Below are 24,993 nucleotides of genomic sequence, written 5' to 3' on the forward strand. Positions count from 1 at the left end.
CGGCGGGCAGCTGCGTGGCAAGCATGCCGTGCTCGCCGTCGAGCACCTGCCTGCCTGTGCTGGCGAGAGCAAGCAGCTCGCTGGCACAGCAGATGGGCTCGGCTGCTAGGTGGGCCGGCCAGGTGGGCTCAGGTAAGTGCTCTGCACTGTTTTCTGTTTCTCTTTTATTTATTTTCTATACTGTGTTTTGAAATAGAATAAATACTATTTCATTTCCAAAAACTCTGGAAATATTCAGAGGCACATTTGAGAATATACTCAACTGCCTAAAAATGCTTCCAAGATTATTTGAGCACTTTAAAATATTTATAAGATTTAAAATGCCCAAATTCAAATACTTATGACTTGGTTCAAAAATCCAGAATGGCCCCATAAATTGTAGAACTATTTTGGCAGAGGTTTAAACCAGAACAAAAAATGGTGGGCTTTTATGAAGGGCATTTTGGGTTCATTGAAATTCCAATTGTTGGAATTTAGCATTTTCAGGGGGGGTGTTGGGGTTGATTAGCCCCCATTTCAAGTTTAAAAGAAATTTAAACATGATGCACAAGTTCAACCAACCCTAATGCATAACAGGAAAGCAGGGATGTGACAAGGAGATGGTGGAGCGTGGACTCGATTCCAATCACATCATGATCACGGAGTTCACCAACAACCACAAGCTGGACGTCAAGGACATTGGGGAGGCGATCTTCAAGCTTCATGAGAAAAACGAGCACCTCCAAGCCCAGATCCATGACCTGCAAAATCAAAACTGTGAGTATGAATATAGATTCAAGAGGATGAGTTTGGCTGCAGATTTGAGGTTCCAGGAGACTCGGTCATCCTTCTATGCTGGTGAGCCTATGCCTTGGAAGAAGGACGACAAGCCTACGCCATCAATAAAATCACCACCGTCTCGACCAACAAAGAAGAATTGAGTATCTGGTATGGGCACTCCCTTTGGCAACTACCAAGCTCGGGGGAGTGCCCCGGTATCGTATCACCATCACTTTTATTTTTACCGTTTTTCTTAGTTCGATCCTTTTGGTAATATCTTGATCTAGTAGAATAAAAGTTCTTAGTATGATCTAGTCGTGAGTTTTGCTTTATAATTCCTCTATGTAATCGAGTCCGTGAGCTATATATATAATAAAGATTAGTGTTGAGTCAAGGGCGTGATTCTTTTGCCATGATCTTAAGTGAATAAAAGAAAAAGAGAAAGAAATAAAAAGAAACAAAGAGATCATATGGATCTCATGGAGAGTAATGAGCTCACATAGAAAAAGTATGATGAATAAAAGTTGTTGAGAGTTGACAAACATAGTTTTGGTCATCGTTGCAATTAATAGGAAGTAATAAAGAAAGAGAGGTCATCACATATAGATATACTATCTTAGACATCTTTTGTGATTGTGAGCACTCATTAAAATATGACATGCTAAAAGAGTTGACGTTGGACAAGGAAGACAACATAATGGGTTATGTTTTCTTACATCTGAGATAGATTATATTATCATGGATCATCCAACATGGTTGAGCTTTCCTTTCCCCCTCGTGCTAGCTAAATTCATCGCACCAAGTAGAGATACTACTTGTGCTTCCCAATACCCTTAAACCAGTTTTGCCATCAGAGTCCACCATACCTACCTATGGATTGAGTAAGATCATCTAAGTATGTTGTCATCAGTGCAAGCAATAAAAATTCCTCTCTAAATATGTATGACTTATTAGTGTGGGAGAAATAAGCTTTATACGATCGTGTGATATGGAAGAAATAAAAGCGATAGACTGCATAATATAGGTCCATATTACAAATGGCAATATAAAGTGACGTTCTTTCGTATTAAGATTTTGTGCATCCAACTATAAAAGCACATGACAACCTCTTCTTCCCTCTGCGAAGGGCCTATCTTTTACTTTTATCTCTTACCCTGCATAAGAGTCATGGTGATCTTCACCTTTCCTTTTTACATTTTATCCTTTGGCAAGCACAATATGTTGGAAAGATCCTGGTATATATGGCTAATTGGATGTGAGTTTTCATAAACTATTACTGTTGACATTACCCTTGAGGTAAAACGTTGGGAGGCAAAATTATAAGCCCCTATCTTATTGCGTGAGTGTCAGCAATTGTGAAAGACTATATGCTAGTTGAGTATGTGGACTTGCTGAAAAGCTCTTATATATTGACTCTTTCCTATGTTATGATAAATTGCAATTGCTCCAATGACTGCGATTATAGTTTCTTAGTTTTCAATGAAGTTTACGATTCATACTTGAAATTGTGATTGAATTATTACTCTAGCATAAGAAATCATATGACAAGAACTATATAAGTTACTGTTCTAAGAATAATCATGATGCCTCATGCCCGTATTTTATTTTTATCGACACCTTTATCTCTAAACATGTGGACATATTTTTCGATTTCGGCTTTTCGCTTGAGGACAAGCGAGGTCTAAGATTGGGGAGTTGATACATCCATTTTGCATCATGCTTTTATATCGATATTTATTGCATTATGGGCTGTTATTACACATTATGTCACAATACTTATGCCTATTCTCTCTTATTTTACAAGGTTTACATAAAGAGGGAGAATGCCGGTAGCTGGGATTCTGGGCTGGAAAAGGAGAAAATATTAGAGACCTATTCTGCACAGCTCCAAAAGTCTTGAAACTTCACGGAAGACGTTTTCAGAATATATAAAAAATACTCAGTGGAATAAATTCACCAGGGGGCCACACCCTGCCCACGAGGGTTGGGGGCGCGCCCTACCCCCCAAGGCGCGCCCCCTACCTCGTGGGCCCCCTGGTGGCCCTCCGGTGGCCATCTTCTGCTATATGAAGTCTCTCGATGGGAAAAAAAATCATAAGCCATCTTCCCGGACGAAACTCCGCCGCCACGAGGTGGAACCTTGGCGGAACCAATCTAGGGCTCTGGCGGAATTGTTATGCCGGGGAAACTTCCCTCCGGGAGGGGGAAATCATTGCCATCGTCATCACCAATGCTCCTCTCATCGGGAGAGGGCAATCTCCATCAACATCTTCATCAGCACCATCTGCTCTCAAAACCCTAGTTCATCTCTTGTATCCAATTCTTGCCTCCAAGTCCGGGATTGGTGCTAGTAGGTTGCTAGTAGTGTTAATTACTCCTTGTAGTTGATGCTAGTTGGTTTAATTGGTGGAAGATCATATGTTTAGATCCTATATGCATATTAATACCCCTCTGATTATGAACATGTTTATGCTTTGTGAGTAGTTACTTTTGTTCCTCGGGACATGGGAGAAGTCTTGCTATTAGTAGTCATGTGAATTTGGTATTCGTTCGATATTTTGATGAGATGTATGTTGTCTCTCCTCTAGTGGTGTTATGTGAACGTCGACTACATGAAACTTCACCATTGTTTGGGCCTAGAGGAAGGCATTGGGGAGTAATAAGTAGATGATGGGTTGCTAGAGTGACAGAAGCTTAAACCCTTGTTTATGCGTTGCTTCGTAAGGGGCTGATTTGGATCCATATGCTTCATGCTATGGTTAGGTTTACCTTAATACTTTTGTTGTAGTTGCGGATGCTTGCAATAGAGGTTAATCATAATTGGGATGCTTGTCCAAGTAAGGGCAGTACCCAAACATCGGTCCACCCACATACCAAATTATCAAAGTACCGAACGCGAATCATATGAGCGTGATGAAAACTAGCTTGACAATATTCCCATGTGTCCTCGGGAGCGCTTTTCTCTATATAAGAGTTTTTCCAGGTTTGTCCTTTGCTACAAAAAGGATTGGGCCACCTTGCTGCACCTTATTTACTTTTGTTACTTGTTGCTTGTTACAAATTATCCTATCACAAAACTATCTGTTACCACTTATTTCAGTACTTGCAGGGAATACCTTGCTTGAAACCGCTTTTCATTTCCTTCTGCTCCTCGTTGGGTTCGACACTCTTACTTATCGAAAGGACTATGATAGATCCCCTATACTTGTGGGTCATCACTACTGCAATTTTACTATAAGGTCGGTGCTGGAGGAGTGTGGGCGACAGTTGAAGTACAATGTTTACTAAAATTTGGGTAAAGGAATTGATGCGGGGCAGGAGTGCCCAAGATCGCGCACGGTCCGATAACAATATGCGTGTATGATAATAAGGAAAAGTGGCGTGGATTCGCCGATTTTTGCAACGCTCAAGGCGGGTTGTTTGTTTTTTATATTTCTAGCTAGCTGGTATATCGCACACGATTCGTCCTAATTTGCAAGTAAACTTACTCTCCTTTAGCTTGCACAGGTGGTGGTTTTAAAGCGCACTTGCATCGCACATGGTTAAACCAGTACCTCCACTCTTTGCTCGCGCTTGGGCGGTCGTAGTGATTTCAGCGCACTTGCATCGCACACGGTTTAGCTAGTACCTCCACCCTTTGCTCGCGCTTGCGCGGTCGTGGTGATTTCAGCGCACTTGCATCGCACACGGTTGAGCCAGTACCTCCACCTTAATTTGCTCACGCTTGCGCGGTCGTGGTGATTTCAGTGCACTTGCATCGCACACGGTTGAGCCAGTACCTCCACCTTAATTTGCTCGTGCTTGCGCGGTCGTGGTGATTCACATCGCACTTGTATCGCACACGATTAAGATATTATACCCCGTGTCTGTTGAGGGTCATCAGAGTCTTTCAGCAAAAAATAACGTTAGAGAGGGTCAAAAGACAGCCACACCAGCATGTGGCCCAAATATATATGAGTGAAAAGGGTGGTCTATGATGTTCAAAATTCCAATGCACAACTTTAACCCCGTGGGCCCACGGTTGGGCGCGTCACTGAAGATCGATGAGAGGGGCCAGAAGTCAAGAACCACCTGGAAGTGGCCAAATATATGTACGAATATTGGGGATGTTTAAAACTTTAAATACACAATGCAGAACTTTGGTGGCACCTGCCTCGCAAACCCGAAAGCACCCTTACAACCACCTAGCTAGGATATATATAATGACATAATGTTATACCTAGCTAGGATGCTTGACCCACCACCTCCCACTACGTGTCAGCGGGGCGGATGCATGTAATGATCGATACTTTGGTCATACATGCATGTTGCCATGACCTACCATAAGACGGACCAATGAATCTTTTGTTTGGTCAAATGATAGTTGTTATTGTCGATAAACCGCTTGGGCCAATAGATTGAACCGTCATAAAAATCGCATGAGAGGGACCACAAAACCAGCACCTCTTGCATGCCTCCCAAAATGATGTACGTTGGGAAGGTGTGATGTGTGTTTTCAATATAGAATAATGTACAATTTAGATGTGGTGCCTACCTCTTGATACAGACAACAACCATGAAGGCAAGGTAGTTAAGGAAGAGATACGTACACAGGGTTTGATGTAGGTCGAACCCAGTAATCCGAGCATCTAGGAGGGAATCCTGACAACGCATGAGCTCGATCTTTGGTTGACCGACATTTGACGGTGACCGCCCCTAACTAGGAGGAATCCATTCATGGCCAACACATACCCCTCATTATCTGTCAAAGGGATGATATATATACACTCGGGGAGCCCACAGATATCCGTGTCGTCACAAAAAACCGCACAAGGGAGACGTGGTCGATCAGAAGACCCCGTATACACTGCATGCGGCCCGAAAATATGTATGGGTACGATGGTGTATGATGTGTTTAAATCCCAAATGCAGAACTTCGATGGGCCACACCAACTACATTACAAACCGAACACCGTACCCGACTCCAAGCCTGGTTCAATACCTATGATGTCAGTTTCCCAACTTCGAGGTGGCGGTGGCGGGGGGGGGGGGGGTCGTCCCACGCATGCGCTCAAACTTTATTTTGTCTAGAATGGGACACATCTATATATATATATACATCTGTACACCTATATAGTGTGCGAATAACTATGAAAGTTGCTCATTGGATGAAGCCAATCCGACGATAGATAGATGGCAAATCCGAGCACTACTGGCCATTGGATATCATCTACATTCCACCAGATTCTGCCACATGTACAATCTAGAAGACTCCATGGTTGAACTTAAGCATAATGCACAAAGCTCAAAACACAAGCACTTCTCCTTTGTTCTCTAGAATCTTCCATATCTTAATTGCCCAAACCTTTTTTTTCTAAATGAATTGTCACCTTCTGTTTTTGCCTTTACAATGCAAAATTCCATTAATCTTAAAATAGATTTTTTTATAAAACTAATTGATTTTGGATGAGATGAACTATAAGAATTAAACGAACACCTACATCATGCATATCTGGGAGAATAGGCGGGGAACCGATGAGAGGAGTGGCGAGAAACGGTAGCCTGTTTTGAATGAAAACCTAGTAGAGAAGGAAGCGTGAGCTACACGACGCATACGCACAATGCTTACCCATGTACTGCATGTGCTGTCGAAAGGGCTTAGAGCTGCCGTTCGATCTGGGAGCATCCAACAGTGCACACGTATGATCCATGGGGTTTGGGTTCTGGCCAGTCAGAACGTAGGACTCAGATCGCGTGCGCAGCTGGGGGGGGGGGGTATCATACGGAAACCAACATTCGGTGGAAACCGGTGAAAACCACGAGAAAAGGATGTTTTGAAGTTTCAAAAAAATGCGGGATGTTAAGAGGATGATGTTTTATTGCCACACAAAATTTCAAGTTGAAACACATTACGAGATGTGAGCTATGAAAAAGACAAAATCAGTGTTGAATAGTGCTGAATAGTAATGTCACTATTGAGGGCAGAATTTGTCTTTTTCATAGCTCACATCTCGTAATGTTTTTCAACTTGAAATTTTGTGTCGCAATAAAACATCACCTTCTTAACATCCCACATTTTTTAGATTTTTATGAAACTTTTAAATATGGTTTCCACGAAGTTTTTATTGAATATCAGCTTTCGTGAGTGAACCGTGTGCTATTTGAAAATATTTCATGAGAAGAATCTCGCTTTTTAAGTCCCCGTAAATCCAAAACTAAGCTGAAAGTCGTGAAACCTACCATGGTGTCACGACATCGCACTTATATGTCGAGGAACTTTTTTCGTCCATTGTGGCGCAAGTTTTATTACAAGCCTCTTACAAACCGGAGCTTCTCTCAAAGAAGCCTCGTGGTTCCGATAGGGAAACGTGTCCCCCTTGTGGGCGAAACTTAATCACTACTTCTTTTCACCTTGTATTTTATTCTACGGGCAACATCAAACGACAAGATATCCGTGCTGAAATTTAAACTTATTTAGGGTTCGCTTTGCCTTTTTATACATTAATTGAGTTTCCTAGGCATTTAATGTCCATAATTCAAATCTGAACTACAAATACATGCTCCAGTTCACCAAAATGGATGGAAAAATTATACATGTGTCCTTGGGTGCATGTTTAGGTCCCATGCCAGGAATGGGAATGAATTACAATCGTACTGGTGTCATGGCTCGTCCTTAAACAATTCGAATGTCGGTTTTTAAGTCCCCATAAATCCTAAACTCACTATAAAGTCATCAAATTTGGCATGGTGCCACGTCATGGCACATATATGTCGTGGTAAAAACATTGTCCAATTTGGGCCAAGCTTTATTACAAACCTCTTACAAAAACTGGAGCTTCTCTCAAAGAAGCCTCGTGGTTTTGATAGGGAAATGTGTTCCCCTTTGGGAGAAACGTAATCACTACCTCTTTTCGCCTTGTATTTTCTTCCATGGGCAACACGGAACGACAAGATATTCATGCTGAAATTTAAACTTATTCAGGGTTCATTTGGCCTTTTTATATAGTAATTGAGTTTCCTAGGCATTTAATGTCCATAATTCAAATCTGAACTACAAATACATGCTCCAGTTCACCAAAATGGCTATAAAAATATACATGTGTCCTTGGGTGCATGTTTAGGTGTCATGCCAGGAATGGGAACTAATTACAACTGTACCGGTGTCCTGGCTCGTCCTCAAACATTTCAAATCTCAGTTTTTAAGTCCCCATAAATCCTAAACTCACCAGAAAGTCATCAAAGGTGGCATGGTGTCACGTCATGGCACATATATGCCGTGGTAAAAACATTGCCAATTTGGGCCAAGCTTTATTACAAACCTCTTACAAACCAGAGCCTTTCGCAAGAAACCTCATGGTTTCAATAGGGAAACACGTCCCCTTGTGGGCCAAACGATAATCACTCCCTCTTCTAGCCTCGTATTTGCTTCTACATGCGACACGGAACAACTGGAGATTCGCGCTGAACTTTGAAATTATTCAGGGTTCGTTTGACCTTTTTTATTCATTAATTTAGTTTTCTAGGGATTTAATGTCCATCATTCAAATCCGAACTACAAGTGCACCAAAATGGTTAGAAAAAACGTACATGTTTCCTTGGGGTGCATGTTTAGGTCCCATGGAATGAATGGGAATGAATTCAACCGTCTCGCCATCTTCGCTAGGCCACAAACATTGCGAATCTCGGTTTTTAAATGTCCGTAAATCCATAACTCACTAGGAAATCATGAAACTTGGCATGGTGTCACTACATGGTACATATAATTGTCCAATATGTGCGAAGCTATATTACAAGACTTTTACAAACGGGAGCATGTCGCAACCCTCGTGGCTCCGGTAGGGAAACATGCCCCTCTTGTGGGAGAAACGATAATCGATGCCTCTTCTCGCTTTGAACTTTGTTTTCTAAAGGCAACATAGAATAACATGAGTGTCGAGCTGAAATTTGAAACTGTTCAGGGTTCGTTTGGCCGTTGTGTATATATTACTAATTACTAAGTTTTCTATGCATTTAATGTAGTCCATAATTCAAGTTTGAACTACAACCACATGCTCCAGTGAAGCAAAATGTGTGGGAAATCGTACATGTGTCATTGGGTTCATGTTTAGGTCTCATTTGAGGAATGATAATGAATTACAAACTTGTCGTCGTCCTAAAACAATGAGAATCTAGGTCTTTAAATCCTAGTAAATTAAACAAGTCACCCAAAAAACATGAAACTTCGCATGGTTTCATAACATGGCACATAAATACCGTCATAAAAAAATCGTCCAGTTTGAGAACAGGCGCACACATTAGTACCCAACAAAGTCCTTTTTGAAACAAAAAGCTGACACGTTAATATCGCAAATGGTTGTATTATATTAACCGTGTCTAAATTTAACCATACATGGTGGTGTGCATGCAGCTGTTTGATTGGACGGGTCGAGCGCGAGAAGTCCGCCGTGCAGGCTCGATGGGATGCGTGCAAGTAGTCTGCCGCCCAGGCTCGATGGGACGCGTGCATCCTGTCCACCTCGCTGGCACAACGGGACACATGCGAGCAGCAAGGCCGCCCATGCTCACCGGGAAGCGAGCTCTTTGACCTCCATGCACCAGCCGCTGCCCGCCTCGCTCACAACTTCTCCATTAATGGGTTAATTAAAGCACCTGGACGGAGGGTGTTTGCTTGTGATCCCATGGCAGCATTTGCTTTGTTCGTGTTTTCAACTCGTATTCCGCCCTAAATTGCCACATAGGGCAATGGATAATAGGACCACAAATTTACAATGGCACAGATAATAATTGTCTTACATATTCCAGATAATTTAAAATGCCACATGCGGCAAAGCCCGGAAGACACGGGGGCAAGAAAAGAAGGAAATTGCAGACAACGATCTAGGTCGCTACTGTCTCTACTTGTCGATGGATCGCCGGCCGGCGAAATCCTCCAGCTCCTTTTTCAATTCCGCGCGACTTTGCTTGAAAGCAACCACATATTCCTCCATCTCCTTCTCACGGTTGATCCGGAGCTTCTTCAAGCCACCCATCAGTTCCTCGACAATCACTTTCAGCGTCATCTCCGAGGCACTACTCTGCTCATGCAGCATCTTCCAGCCGGCGGCCTCCTCCTCCTTCCCGGCGACCAACTTGAGGAGCTTCGCATTGTCATCCATGAGTTGCTCGACGAGGCCGGTCGCCTTGTCAACTGAGGCATCATTGATCTTGAGCAGCTTCATCAATCCGTCGACCAACTCCTTCTACGTAGTGACACCAACGAGAATGTCGTCGTTGCCGACGAAGGACTTCAGGAACGCCGGCTCGTCGCGATGTCCGCCGCCGTGAATGCGCTTGTGAGAGCCCTCGCATGCCCATGAGAGCTCGCTCGAGGGCTCTGCGGCGCGCCGGGACATCTCTACTATGGTTGCGGCTTCATGGCGGGACCTCTCTAGTGCTTCCGCGGCCTTGATCTTTGTTGCCTGGTTATATGTCCACCCTAAACTCCTCCTATCGGTCATGGCGGAACGACTTGACAGAAAAAACAGTTTTGTGGGTGATGAGGAGAGGAACTGTGAAGTAATTTTCGAGTGGGTAGTTTTTATAGCCCGGTGCTAAGTGTGAACACATATTAGTTTGATAGGTGTGAACAGATTTGCAATTACTTATTGTGTTGTAATCAGGAATGTGACGAGAAACAAGGTCAAAATTTATTGATGGCAGAGGGTTGACCACGTGGTTGCTCGCCATTGAGGCGGCTGCGGTGCGCTCCGCTCTAGCGTCCCCGCGCGCGCTCTTCTCGCCGTTGAGGCAAAGTTACAATGGCAATGGTTAATAATTCATAATAACTGTCTTACATATCCAGGATAATTTAAAATGCCAAATGTGGCAAGGCCTAGAACACTCACGACCTACATATGCATATAATTATAATAAAATATAAGTTCTGAGCTGGCGGCCTTCCGACGATGGTCTTCTCGGACTCCATGATCAGCATAGCACCCTTGCGGCCGTTCACTCCGAGTGTCCCGACCCGCCTCCGCCTACAGAGCTATTGGCGCTGATGGGAGGCTCTTTGGGCTGCTGGGCCTATTCCAGAAGAGCTTGTCAGAGTGCAATCGCGCGCATGACAACTCTGTGGAACCGCTCCATTTCCATGCCTGTGGCCTGGTAGCACATTCCGTCGATCACCTGCATCCTCAAGATATCACGCTGGCGATGTTCTACTTCGTCGGGGACGTCACTTCCGCCAAGGATGCGCTCGAGCCTGGCCACCACATCATCGGGATCAAGGTTGACATGGCCGCCGCGGGCAATGATGAAGCTGCATGCTGCGTTTGTCATGACTGAATCGCAGAGGTCCTCTGCCCATTCCTTGCGGGGCATCAGGCTCTCGATGAGCACTAGTGACGGCGGTTCTTCGGGTGGGTCGTCGATCATGCCGCTGAGCAGCTCTGGATCTTTTGCAAGGTGGATGGAAAACTGCTCATCACACCTCCTCTGCAAGATGTCAATTGTTCTCCCAAGGACTGTGACGCCGATATCGCTGCCGATGGGCCATGGTGCTTGCACCGGCCGATGAAGCTCTTGCTCTTTGACCTGCTTCGGCTCGTTCTCCTCGCCGAAGATGTAATGTAGGTAGGCGTCGACATCAAAGCTTTGGTCATTGTCTGGCATGCTTGGAATAACTAATGGTAGATGGGTGAGGACTAGATCTTCGCAGAGTGTCGCGGCGGTGCGTTGCCACATGGGTTATATGCAGCAAGCCGTTAGCTGGTGGTGGGAAACCGGTGAGGGAATAGGAGTGGATTTTACAATTCACCCATGTGGAGCGCGGGAAGCATTTGCTGGAGCGTGGGAAGCATTCGTTGGAGCGCGTGAAGACTAAGTGGAGCACACACACAAACCGAATACCATATCCGGTGCCACATGTTATTTATCACACAAGTGTTATCATAAGGAAATGCATGTGTAACTTACTAATCATCACACACGAGTACTCGCAGACGCATCGTGAGCGATACTCCTAGCCATCGCAAGCAACTAGTTTGCATTTTCAAAGTTTTTTGTACACACAGAATCACACACGAACTAACTGTATTAACCGTCTGCTATTTGCCACGTATCACACACATCTTGTTAAGTTGGACCGTTTCTATTGCATTCGCTAATCGAAAATAGTTCGTCCGAGTGAACCGTATGCCCTATATCACACACACCTTGATCTGGCTAACCGTTTATGTTGCACTTCCTAATAGCAATCATAGCAAACTGTATGGCTTATATTGCACACACATTGATATGGCTGCCCGTTTCTGTTGTTCTGCCTCATCGCAAACAGTTCGAATAGGTTAGCCGTGTGCTCTACATCGCACACGCAACTAAAATTTGAACCGTGTTTTATGCGTCCTCCATCGCAAACGTTTTGCACCTTTTTTGACGGTTATTTTACACAACCGTTTGCGACTATGGCATCGCACACAGTTTCGTCGAAGGGTCTCTGATCGTAGTGTCGCGTTAGCAGCATCCTGTAGTAGTGATGTATGTACATGCTAGGCTTGTCAAGTTTAACCCGAGTATTCTGCACATGCAAAACTGGGTTGCACCCGTTGTATGTGAACGTAGAGCTTATCACACCCGATCATCACATGGTGTCTCGGCATGAAGAACTGTCGCAATGGTGCATACTCTGGGAGAACACTTATACCTTGAAATTTAGTGATGGATCATCTTATAATGCTACCGTTGTACTAAGAAAAATAAGTTGCATAAAAGATAAACATCACACATGCAATCAAAATATGTGACATGATATGGCTATAATCATCTTGTGCCTTTGGTCTCCATCTCCAAAGCACTATTATGGTCTCCATCGTCACCAGCTTGACACCTTGATCTCCATCGTAGCATCCTTGTCGTCTCGCCAACTATTGCTTCTACGACTATCGCTACCACTTAGTGATAAAGTAAAGCAATTACATGGCGAATGCATTTCATATAATAAAGCAAAAACCATAAGGCTCCTGCCAGTTGTCGATAACTTTTACAAAACATGATCATCTCATACAACAATTTATATCTCATCATGTCTTGACCATATCACATCACAGCATGCCCTGCAAAAAAGAGTTAGACGTCCTCTACTTTGTTGTTACAAGTTTTACGTGGCTTCTAGCAATAACTGATCTTACCTATGCATCAAAACCACAACAATTTTTCGTCAAGTGTGTTGTTTTAGCCTTCAACAATGACCGGCCATAGTCAAACTCGATTCAACTAAAGATGGAGAAACAGACATCTGCAAGCCACCTATGTGCAAAGCACGTCGGTGAACCAGTCTCATGAACGCGGTCATGTAATGTTGGTCTGGGCGCTTCATCCAACAATACCGTTGAATCAAAGTAAGATGTTGGTGGTAAGCAGTATGACTATTTTCACCCACAACTCTATGTGTTCTACTCGTGCATATCATCTACGCATAGACCTGGCTCGGAGCCACTGTTGGGGAACGTAGCATGCAATTTCAAAAATATTCCTATGATCACGCAAGATCTATCTAGGAGATGCATAGCAACGAGAGGGGGAGAGTGTGTCCACGTACCCTCATAGACCAAAAGCGGAAGCATTATGTTAACACGGTTGATGTAGTCGAACGTCTTCATGATCCAACCGATCCAAGTACAGAACGTATGGCACCTCCGTGCTCAGCACACGTTCAGCTCGATGCTGTCCCTCGAACTCTTGATCCAGTAGAGGGTCGAGGGAGAGTTCCGTCAGTGCGACAGCATGGTGACGGTGATGGTGATGTGATCCGCGCAGGGCTTCGCCTGAGCACTACGACAATATGACCGGAGGAGTAAACTGTGGAGGTGGGCATCGCACACGGCTAAGAGAAATCTTGGTGTGCCTTTGGGGTGCCCCCTGCCCCCGTATATAAAGGGAGGGGAGGAGGAGGTGGCCGGCCCAAGGGGGGCGCGCCAAGGGGGGAGTCCTACTTGGACTCCTAGTCCAAGTAGGATTCGCCCCCTTCCTTCCAATGGAGAAGGAGAAGGAAAGAGGGGGGCCGCGCCCCTCCCCTTATCCAATTCGGATTGGGCATGGGGGGGGGGGGGCGCACGCCACCTCCCGTGGCCTGCCTCCTCTCCTCCACTATGGCCTATTAGGCCCATTAACTTTCCCGGGGGGTTCCGGTAACCTCCCGGTACTCTGAAAAATCCGCGAACCTTAGCGGAACCATTCCGGTGTTCGTATATAACTTTTCAATATATCAATATTTACCCCTCGACCATTTCGAGACTCTTCGTCATGTCCGTGAGGGACTCCGAACAAACTTCTGTCACCAAAACACATAACTCATAATACAAATCGTCATCAAACGTTAAGCGTGCGGACCCTACGGGCTTGAGAACTATGTAGACATGACCGAGACACATCTCCGGTCAATAACCAATAGCGGTACCTAGATGCTCATATTGGATCCTACATATTCTACGAAGATCTTTATCGGTCAAACCACATAACAATATACGGTATTCCCTTTGTCATCGGTATGTTACTTGCCCGAGATTGGATCATCGGTATCCTCATACCTAGTTCAATCTCGTTACCGACAAGTCTCTTTACTCGTTCTGTAATGCATCATCCCGCAACTAACTTATTAGTCACATTGCTTGCAAGGCTTATAGTGATGTACATTACCGAGAGGGCCCAGAGATACCTCTCCGATACTCGGAGTGACAAATCCTAATCTCGATCTATGCGAACTCAACAAACACCTTTGGAGACACTTGTAGAGCATCTTTATAATCACCTAGTTACATTGTGATATTTTATAGCACACAAGGTGTTCCTCCGGTATTCCTGAGTTGCATAATCTCATAGTTAGAGGAATACGTATAAGTCATGAAGAAAGCAATAGCAATAAAACTAAATGATCATTATGCTAAGCTAACGGATGGGTCTTGTCCATCACTTCATTCTCTAATGATGTGATCCCGTTTATCAAATGATAACACATGTCTATGGTTAGGAAACTTAACCATCTTTGATTAACGAGCTAGTCAACTAGAGGCATACTAGGGACACTCTGTTTTGTGTATGTATTCACACATGTACTAAGTTTCCGGTTAATACAATTCTAGCATGAATAGTAAAAATTTATCATGATATAAGGAAATATAAATAACAACTTTATTATTGCCTCTAGGGCATATTTCCTTCATGTAGTTGATGCTAGTTGGTTTATTCGGTGGAAGATCATATGTTCAGATCCTTAATGATAATTAATACTCCTCTGATTATGAACATGAATAAGCTTTGTGAGTAGTTACGTTTGTTCCTGAGGACATGGGAGAAGTCTTGTTATAAGTAATCATGTGATTTTGGTATTCGTTCGCTATTTTGATGAGATGTATGCTGTCATTTCCTTTTGCTCCTCGTTGGGTTCGACACTCTTACTTATCGAAAGGAATACGATAGATCCACTATACTTGTGGGTGATCAAGACTCTTTTCTGGCGCCATTGCCAGGGAGTGAAGCGCCTTTGGTAAGGGAACATTTATATAGGGTGCTGAAATTTACTGTCACTTGTCACTATGGAAAATAATCCTTTGAGGGCCTTGTTCGGGGTATCTTCACCTCGTCCAGAAGAGCAAAGAGTTACTCCTCAACCTACTGAAAATATCTATTATGAAATTCCTTTGGGTATGATAGAGAAACTGCTTGCTAATCCTTATGCAGGAGATGGAACATTACATCCTGATATGCACCTAATCTATGTGGATGAAGTTTGAGGATTATTTAAGCTTGCAGGATTGCCCGAGGATGTTGTCAAGAAGAAGGTCTTCCCTTTATCTTTGAAGGGAAAGGCATTGACATGGTATAGGCTATGTGATGATATTGTATCATGGAACTACAACCAATTGAAATTGGAATTTCATCAGAAGTTTTATCCTATGCATCTGGTTCATCGGGATCGGAATTATATATATATATATATAGGGTGGGTCTATTATGATAACACCCTTAAGAGTGTTATTCTGCACACCATTTTCTTATTCTGCTAACATTTTCCGGACCGCGTAAAAACAGCGTGGCGAACTGCACGCATAAAAAAGGCCATCGAAATCCCCCACCTCCACCTTCTTCCTGCTGTGCCCACCCAACCGCCCCCGAACACCCTCACCATCGGTCCACCCACCTTCATCCACCTTCCAGTCGTCGCGCCCTGCCCTCGCCGAACTGCCACAGCCCCGCCGCGCCCGGCCCGCCACCTTCTCCTCTCGCCGGCGAGCCGTGATGGTCCTCGCGCCCCCCGGGACACCTCCCAGCACCAGCCGCCACCAGATCCAGGCTGCGGTGGCCTCCCACCGCCGGATCCAGGCCACAACAGCCCCTCGCAATGCCCCGCCGCGGGATCCGCCGCGGCCACCTCCCCTTCGCCTCCCTCGAGCACTCTCCCTTCTCCTCCTTCCTTCTACTCCGTCGACGAAGAGCCAGAGTCACGGCCACCAAGGTGCTCCTGCTCCTGGCTCCTCCCCGTCCACGCCATGGCCCTACCTTGCCGGCACTGCAACTCCGCCACCTCCAAGTCCCCGCGCCCCCGTCGTCGTGCCCCACGGCACACCCACCGCCTCCCCTCACCACCAATGGCCTAGATCCGCCCCAACCCGTCCGAATCCGAAGCTCTCTGGCTTCCTTGTGTGGATTTGGCGCGCGGGTGGGCAGGAGGAGGGGCATGTGCGCCACTGCACGTTGGACGTCGTGGTCCAGCCGGTCGGCTAGTGCAGTTCGTTCCCCCCTGACGAGTAGCCCAGCAGCGTTGCCCTGGGGGTCCTTGACTCCTGCCAGCAGTCGGAGAAGTCCGCTGAGCGACTAGGTATACCAGATCGAAGGTGAGGACACCAATCCACAAACCCTCCTCTCCAGCAACAAAATCAGTGGTGAACAGCACGGCGACGAGGGCTCGTGCAGCTCAGTCGCGAACCATTTGCAACTCGGTGGCGGCCCTCATGCAGCTCGGACCACCCCCGACCAACCACTGGTCCTTCTCTCCCTCTTCTCTGGTCGCCGTGGAAGACGAGCTGGCCTCCGGCCCCAAGCCACTCCAGGCACACAGCTCTCATGGTCGATGCAGTACGCGGGCGTGGTGGCTGCCGCTCTCTGTGTCCTTTTTTTGAAAATTTCATGTCACTGTAATCAGGCAATGCACTCCACCTCGTTTGGGAAAATTTACGTCCCATAAAAAAGAAATCATGCGGTGCACCTATGTGTCTGATTAAGTACGGTTTTCGTCTGAAGCAGTGCACTCCACCTCGTTTGGAAAAAAATACGTCCCACAAAAAAGAAATCATGCAGTGCACTTGTCTGTCCAATGAAGTGCGGTTTTTAGTCTAAATAAATGTGGTTTCCTATCTGATGCAGTATGACCCATTTACGGTAGTCTCGAGGGTCACTTTTCATAGTATTGCGGTTCACCAACACTCGACATGAAGTGCACTTCACCTCGTTTAGGAAAATTTACGTTGCATAAAAAATCATGCAGTGCACTTGTTTGTCCGATGAAGTGCGGTATTTCGTCTGAAGCAGTGCGTTCTTCTTTCCCCGTCCGAGAAAAAATACGTCTAAACAAAAGGAAACCATGAAGTGCACTTTCCCATCTAATGAAGTGCGGTATTTTGTCTAAAGCAGTGCGTTCTTCTGTCCGATGCAGTAAATATGACGATTTTGGTCTCGCGAAGAACAGAGTGTCCGCTTTTCGGTAAAATCGAAACTGCTCTTAAACCGTAAGGTATTAGAGAGAGTGTTCTACATGAAAAAGTTGTGTATCGTCGATATCTTTCCAACAGCGTATGGTTTGAATTATTCTGACCAGCCGTTCGTAAAAATTTCGCGAAAAAACAGCCGCTGCCTCTCGAAGTCAGCCGCACGATTTTGAAAATTAACTAAAATCCGTAAGGAATCTCAAAACCATTTCAACATATGGAAGTTGCGCCTTGTCCGTAACTTTCCAACAGCGTATCATATGTCTTGTTTCGACAAATGGTTAGAAAACTGGAGCAAAAACAGTACCGAAAATTTCAAAAAAATTGAAAAACAGAGTTCCGCGATTTAGTAAATTTGAAACTGCTCTTAAACGTAATGAATTAGAGAAAGATTTATATATATGAAAAAGATGCGCCTCGACGATATCTATCCAACGGCGTATCATTTGCTTCATTCCAACAAGCGGTTTAGAAAAAAACACGAAAAAACGCTCGCTGCCACTCGTCATCCGCCGCACTATTTTCAAAACTTCTCTTAAACTGTGTGGAATCTCGAAAAGTGTTCAACATGTCGAAGTTGCTCCTAATCCATAGCTTTTCAATGGTATATTACACGCCTCATTCCGATAAATGGTTAAAAAATTAGAGCGAAAACAGTACCGAAAAAATAACGCGTGCAGTTTTTTCCGACGAGAAGTTCACTAGTCTATTGCAGTGCTCGTTGTCAAAATGATGCAGTGCGCTTCTGTTGAGCGTGCAGTGCCGAAGTGGTGTCCAGAATAGTTATTCTGCTAATATTAGCAGAATAGACTGTATATATATATATATATATATATATATATATATATATATATATATATATATATATTGGCCTCGTGAAGAAGAAAGCATCGCTCAAGCTTGGGGGAGGCTTAAGTCAATGTTATATTCATGCCCCAATCATGATCTCTCAAGAGAAATTATTATTCAGAATTTTTATGCTCGGCTTTCTCATAATGATTGATCCATGCTCGATACTTCTTGTACTGGTTCTTTTATGAAGAAGGATATTGAATTCAAATGAGATTTATTGGAAAGAATTAAATGCAACTTTGAAGATTGGGAACTCGACGAAGGTAAGGAGTCAGGTATAAACCTTAAGTTTGATTGTGTTAAATCTTTTATGATACCGATGCTTTTCGTGATTTTAGCACTAAATATGGACTTTACTCTGAGATAGTAGCATCTTTCTGTGAATCATTTGCTACTCATGTTGATCTCCCTATGGAGAAGTGGTTTAAATATCCTCCTCCCATTGAAGTGAAAGTAGTAGAACCTATTAAAGTTAAAGAAGAAACTATTACTTATAATGTTCAGCCTATTGTCCCTACTACTTATATTGAGAAACCACCTTTTCCTGTTAGAATAAAGGATCATGCTAAAGCTTCAACTGTGGTTCGTAAGAGTTATACTAGAACACCTACATCCCCTGAACAAATTAAAGTTGAACCAAGTATTGCTGTGGTTAAAAGATCTCTTGGTTGATAATATTGACGGGCATGTCATTTATTTATGTGATGAAGTTGCTAGAATTGCTAAACTCAATACTAAAGATAAACATAGATCTATGGTTGGCATGCCTGTTGTTTCTATTAAAATTGGAGATCATTGTTATCATGGCTTATGTGATGTGGGTGCTAGCATGAGTGCAATTCCTTATACCTTATACCAAGAAATTATGAATGATATTGCACCTGTTGAGATAGAAGATATTGATGTTACTATTAAGCTTGCTAATAGAGATGTGGAAGTCTTGTGTGGGAAAATAAAATATCCTCCTGATTTTCTTTTTCTTGCTTCCCCACAAGATGAATTTTGTCCCATCATATTTGGTAGACCTTTCCTGAATACTATTAATGCTAAGATAGACTGTGAGAAAGATATTGTTACTACCGGTTTAGGGGATATGTCTCATGATTTTAATTTCTCTAAATTTCGTAGACAGCCCCATGATAAAGAATTGCGTAGTAAGCATGAAATTATTGGTCTTGCTTCTATTGTCATGCCTCCTACTGATCCTTTAGAACAATATTTGCTAGACCATGAAAATGATATGTTTATGAATGAAAGAAAAGAATTAGATGAAATGTTGTTTAATCAAGGGCCTGTTTTGAAACACAATTTTCCTGTTGAAATCCTTCGAGATCCTCCTCCACCCAAGGGTGATCCAGTGTTTGAGCTTAAACAATTACTTGATACTTTGAAATATGCTTATCTTGATGAAAAGAAGATATATCCTGTTATTATTAGTGTTAACCTTTCAGAGCATGAAGAAAAGAAATTATTGAAAACTTTGAAGAAGCACCGTGCCGCTATTCGATATACTCTTGATAATCTTAAGGGAATTAGTCCCACTCTATGTCAACACAAAATTAATTTGGAGCCTAATGCTAAACCAGCTGTAGATCACCAACGATGGTTAAATCCCAAGATGAAGGATGTGGTAAGAAATGAAATACTAAAGCTTCTGGAGGCATGTATAATTTATCCTATTGCGGATAGTAGATGGCTAAGTCCTGTTCATTGTGTCCCTAAGAAGGGAGGTAATACTGTTGTTCCTAATGATAAGAATGAATTGATTCCACAAAGAATTGTTACAGGTTATATAGAATGGTAATTGATTTCCGCAAATTAAACAAAGCTACTAGAAAAGATCATTGCCCTCTACCATTTATTGATCAAATGCTAGAAAGACTATCCAAACATACACATCTTTGCTTTCTAGATGGTCATTCTGGTTTCTCTCAAATACCGATGTCTAAAGATGATCATGAAAAGACCACTTTTACTTGCCCTTTCGGTACTTTTTCTTATAGACGTATGCCTTTTGGTTTGTGTAATGCACCTGCTACCTTTCAAAGATGTATGACTGCTATATTCTCTGACTTTTGTGAAAAGATTGTTGAGGTTTTCATGGATGATTTTTCCATTTACGGAACTTCTTTTGATGATTGCTTAAGCAACCTTGATTGAGCTTTGCATAGATGTGAAGAAACTAATCCTGTTTTGAATTGGGAGAAGTGCCGCTTTATGGTTAATGAAGGTATTGTCTTGGGGCATAAAATTTCTAAAAGAGGTATTGAAGTTGATAAAGCTAGAGTAAATGCTATTGAAAAGATGTCGTGTCCTAAAGACATCAAAGGTACAAGAAGTTTCCTTGGTCATGCTGGTTTCTATAGGAGGTTTATTAAAAACTTCTCTAAAATTTCTAGGCCTCTCACTAATCGCTTGCAAAAGGATGTTCCTTTTGTTTTTGATGATGATTGTGTAGAAGCATTTGAAATACTTAAGAAAGACTTGATTTCTGCACCTATTGTTCAGCCACCCGATTGGAATTTACCCTTTGAAATTATGTGCGATGCTAGTGATTATGCTGTTGGTGTTGTTCTAGGACAAAGAGTTGATAAGAAGTTGAATTTTATTCATTATGCTAGTAAAACTCTAGACAGTGCCCAGAGAAATTATGCTACTACTGAAAAAGAATTTTTAGCAGTTGTTTTTGCTTGTGATAAGTTCAGATCTTATATTGTTGATTCGAAAGTAACTATTCATACTGATCATGCTGCTATTAAATATATCTTATGGAAAAGAAAGATGCTAAACCTAGACTTATTAGATGGGTTCTCTTGCTACAAGAATTTGATTTGCATATTATTGATAGAAAGGGTGCTAAGAACCCCGTTGCAGACAACTTGTCTAGGTTAGAAAATGCTCTTGATGACCCATTGCCTATTGATGATAGTTTTCCTGATGAGCAATTAGCTATCATAAATGCTTCTCGTAATATTCCATGGTATGGTGATTATGCTAATTACATCGTTGCGGAATTTATACCACCTAGTTTCACATAACAGAAAAAGAAAAAGTTTTTCTATGATTTGAGACATTACTTTTGGGATGACCCACACCTTCATAAAGAAGGAGTGGATGGTGTTATTAGACGTTGTGTACCTGAGCGCTACTTCTTGAGCTTGCGTTGGTTTTTTCCTTGAAGAGGAAAGGGTGATGCATCAAAGTAGAGTAAGTATTTCCCTTAGTTTTGAGAACCAAGGTATCAATCCAGAAGGAGATAACGCACAAGTCACTGAATACCTGCACAAACAAACACCAACTTGCAACCAACACGATAAAGGGGTTGTCAATCCCACGGTTATTCTCAAAGTGAGATCTGATAGAGATGGATAAATGGTAAAATAATATTTTTGGTATTTTTGGTTTATGGAACGGAAAGTAAAAGATTGCAAAGAAAGTAAATAGGAAACTAAAATAGTAGATCGGAAACTTATATGATGGAAAGTAGACCCGGGGGCCATAGGTTTCACTAGAGGCTTCTCTCAAGATAGATAATATTACGGTGGGTGAACAAATTACTGCTGAGCAGTTGATAGAAAAGCGCAAAGTTATGATGATATCTAAGGCAATGATCATGAATATAGGCATCACGTCTGTACCAAGTAGACCGACTCCTGCCTGCATCTACTACTATTACTCCACACATCGACCGACTCCTGCCAGCATCTAGAGTATTAAGTTCATGAAGAAAGAGTAACGCATTAAGTAAGATGACATGATGTAGCAGGATAAACTCAAGCAATATGATGAAACCCCATATTGTTATCCTCGATGGCAACAATACAATACGTGCCGGTTCCCCTTCTGTCACTGGGACAAGCCACCGCAAGATTGAAGCCAAAGCTAAGCACCTCTCCTATTGCAAGAAAAACCAATCTAGTTGGCCAAACCAAATCGATAGTTCGAAGAGACTTGCAAGGATATATCATGCATATAAGAATTCAGAGGAGATTCAAATAATATTCATAGATAAGCTGATCATAAATCCACAATTCATCGGATCTCGGCAAACACAACACAAAAAGGTATTACATCGAATAGATCTCCAAGAACATCGAGGAGAACATGGTATTGAGAATCAAAGAGAGAGAAGTAGCCATCTAGCTACTAGCTATGGACCCGTAGGTGTGTGGTAACTCACGCTTCATCAGAGAGGCGATGGTGTTGATGTAGAAGCCCTCTGTGATCGAATCCCCCTCCGGCAGGACGCCGGAAAAGGCTCCTAGATGGGGTCTCATGGGTACAGAAGGTCACGGTAGTGGAAAATTGATTTCGTTGTTGTCCTGGTTGGTTTGGGAATATTTGAGAATATATAGGCGGAAGAAATAGGTTTGTGGAGTCATGAGGGGCCCACAAGGGTGGGGGCGCCCTACCCCCTGGGCGCGCCCTCCGTCCTTGTGGCCGCCTCGTTGCTTTCTTGACATGTACTCCAAGTCCTCTGGATGTCTCCTGGTCCAAGAAAAATCATCGCGTAAGTTTCATTCGCTTGGACTCTGTTTGATATTCCTTTTCTACGAAACTCTAAAACAAGGAAAAAACAGGAACTAGCACTAGGCTCTAGGTTAATAGGTTAGTCCCAAAATGATATAAAATACCATAATAATGCATATAAAACATTCGAAACAGATAATATAATAGCATGGAACAATAAAAAATTATAGATACATTGGAGACGTATCAAGCATCCCCAAGCTTAATTCCTGCTCGTCCTCGAGTAGGTAAATGATAAAAACAGAGTTTTTGATGTGGAATGCTACCTATATATTTATCCATGTAATTTTCTCTATTGTGGCATGAATTTTCAGATCCGTATGATTCAAAACGAAAGTTTAATATTGACATAAAAACAATAGTCCTTCAAGCACACTGACAATATAATTATGTCTTATCAAAATAACATGGCCGAAGAAAGCTTATCCCTACAAAATCATATAGTCTAGCTATGCTCCATCTTCATCACACAAAATATTCAAATCATGCACAACCCCGATGACAAGCCAAGTAATTGTTTCATACTTTTGATGTTCTAAAACCTTTTCAACTTTCACGCAATACATGAGCGTGAGCCATGGAAATAGCACTATAGGTGGAGTAGAAGGTGGTTGTGGAGAAGAAAAAAAGAGGGAGATAGTCTCACATCAACTAGGCGTATTAACGGGCTATGGAGATGCACATCCATAGATATCAATGTGAGTGAGTAGGGATTGCCATGCAACAGATGTACTAGAGCTATAAGTTTACGAAAGCTCATAAAGAAAACTAAGTGGGTGTGCATCCAACTTGCTTGCTCATGAAGACCTAGGGCAATTTGAGGAAGCCCATCGTTGGAATATACAAGCCAAGTTTTATAATGAAAATTCCCACTAGTATATGAAAGTGACAACATAGGAGACTCCCTATCATGAAGATCATGGTGCTACTTCGAAGCACAAGTATGGAAAAGGATAGTAACATTGTCCCTTCTCTCTTTTTCTCTCGCTTTTTTCTTTTCCTTTTTTTCTTCTTTTTTCCCTTTTTTTATTTCTCCTTTCTTTTTTTCTTTCTTTCTTTTTTCATTCTCTCTTATTTAATTTATTTTATTTCCTCACATGGGACAATGTTCTAAAAAGGAAGATCATCATACTACTATTTACTTACAACCCAAAAATTACAACTCGATACTAGAACAAGATATGACTCTATATGAATGCCTCCGACGGTGTACCGGGATGTGCAATGAATCAAGAGTGACATGTATAAAAAATGATGAACGGTGGCTTTGCCAAAAATACGATGTCAACTACATGATCATGCAAAGCAATATGACAATGATAATGCGTGTCATAAATAATGGAACGGTGGAAAGTTGCATGGCAATATATCTCGGAATGGCTATGGAAATGCCATAATAGGTAGGTATGGTGGCTGTTTTGAGGAAGGTATATGGTGGGTTTATGGTACTGGTGAAAGTACTACGCGCATGTTCCTAGGGGATAGATTGGTAGGAAAAGACCATCGCCCGTCCCTGACCGCCACTCATAAGGAAGACAATCAAAAAATATCTCATGCTCCAACTTCGTTACATAACGGTTCAGCATATGTTTTTTTTAATATTTACTGTAGATCAAAGCTCCACAACCCTTTATTATAAAAAGAAAGAAGTAGCAACTGTACAAGCTAGGGAAGATTACAAGGAATAAAAGGAAGAAAAAAGAGAGCCTACCTACCTACCTCTAGTTAAATTAGAGAGTTAATCCAAGCATACAACTTGACTCTAATATCTACTCTCATTCTATGAGCTAGAAGAGTAAGGTCATGTACAAAATTACATCTCCAAGCAGCAAAGGTTCAGCATACGTGCATGCTACGTGACTCAAAATCCTTAACACAAGTATTTCTCAAATTCACAACTACTCACTAGCATGACTCTAATATCACCATCTTTATATATCAAATGAATCATAAGGAATCAAACTTCTCATAGTATTCAATGCAATTTATATGAAAGTTTTTATTATATCCCTCTTGGATGCCTATCATATTAGGAGTAAATTTATAACCAAAGCAGATTACCATGCTGTTTAGAGACTCTCAAAATAATATAAGTGAAGCATGAGAGTTCATAAATTTCTATGAAAATAAAACC

The sequence above is a fragment of the Triticum urartu genome, chromosome 6A (genome assembly GCF_056163025.1).
Source record: "Triticum urartu cultivar PI428250 chromosome 6A, HENAU_Tu73, whole genome shotgun sequence".
NCBI classification, from domain to species: Eukaryota; Viridiplantae; Streptophyta; class Magnoliopsida; order Poales; family Poaceae; genus Triticum; species Triticum urartu.